This window comes from Orycteropus afer, unplaced genomic scaffold, assembly GCF_000298275.1.
Source record: "Orycteropus afer afer isolate SDZICR_OR568_19922 unplaced genomic scaffold, OryAfe1.0 scaffold00317, whole genome shotgun sequence".
NCBI lineage: Eukaryota > Metazoa > Chordata > Mammalia > Tubulidentata > Orycteropodidae > Orycteropus > Orycteropus afer.
Genome location: NW_006921904.1, coordinates 1259190 through 1260499, shown reverse-complemented (window position 1 = coordinate 1260499; position 1310 = coordinate 1259190).

Genomic DNA, 1310 nt, shown 5'->3' with positions numbered 1-1310 from the left:
GTCCCCTGTGACTACGGTCCCAAGCCCACAGGTTCAACTACTCGGTCCCTCTGGGTAGCTGGCTGTGACCAAGCAGTGACCACAACCTTGCCCCTTGTCATCTCTACTATACACCTGGTACCCTGCCACTTTGTTGAATCTTTCAATTAGTTTCAATAGTTTTCTTGCTGAGTCTCTTGTGTTTTCTATGTATAGGATCATACCTGCAAATTGGGATAGTTTTACATCTTCCTTACCAGTTTGGATGCCTTTGATTTCCTTTTCTTGCCTTATTGCTCTGACTGGGGCTTCCAATACAAGGTTGAATAGGAGCAGTCACAGACAGCATCCTTTTCTGGTTCCTGTCTGTAAGGAGAATGCTTTTAGTCCCTCTCCATTGAGAATAATGTTGGCTGTTCATTTTGCAAGCTCTTGTTCTCATTAGGTGCCGTTGAGGCGACCCCAACTCTTAGTGACCCTAGGTATTATTGTTATTGGTGGTGGTAGGTGCCATAGAGTCATTTCCGACACATAGCTACCCCATGCACAGCAGAACGAAACACTGCCCTATCCTGCGCCAGCTCCATGATCCCTGCTATACTTGAGCCCATCGTCGCAGCCACCCTGTCAATCCATCTCGTTGAAGGCAGCCCCCCTCTTCGTCGATCCTACACCCTACCAAGCATGAAATCCTTCTCCAGGGAATGGTACCTTCTGACAACATGACCAAAGTAGGTGAGACAAAGTCTGGCCATTCTTGCTTCCAAGGAGCATTCTGGCTGCACTTCCTTCAGGACAGATCTGTTAGTTCTTTTACCAGTCCATGGTACTTTCAGCATTCTTCGTCAGCACCACAACTCAAAAGCATCAACTCTTCTTCGGTCTTCCTTATTCATTGTCCAGCTCTCACATGCATACAAGGCGATTAGAAATATCATGGCTTGTGTCAGGCACATCTTAGGCCTCAAGGAGACATCCTTGTTCCTCAGCACTTAAAACAGTTCCTTCATGGTTGAACTTCCCAATGCTACACATCGTCTAATGTCCTGACAGCTCCTTCCATTGGCATTGATTGCAGAATCAAGCAAAGTGAATTCTTTGACAACCTCAACCTTCTCTCCATTTATTGTAATGCTGCTCATTGGTGCATTTGTGAGGATTTTTGTCTTCTTTATATTGAGATGTAATTCATACTGCAGACTGTATTCTTCAACCTTCATCAGTAAGTGCCTCGAGTCATCCTCACTTTCAGCAAGCAAAGTTGTATCGTCTGCATATCTCAGGTTGTTAATGATTCTTCCTCCAATCCTGATACCATGTTCTTCTTCATA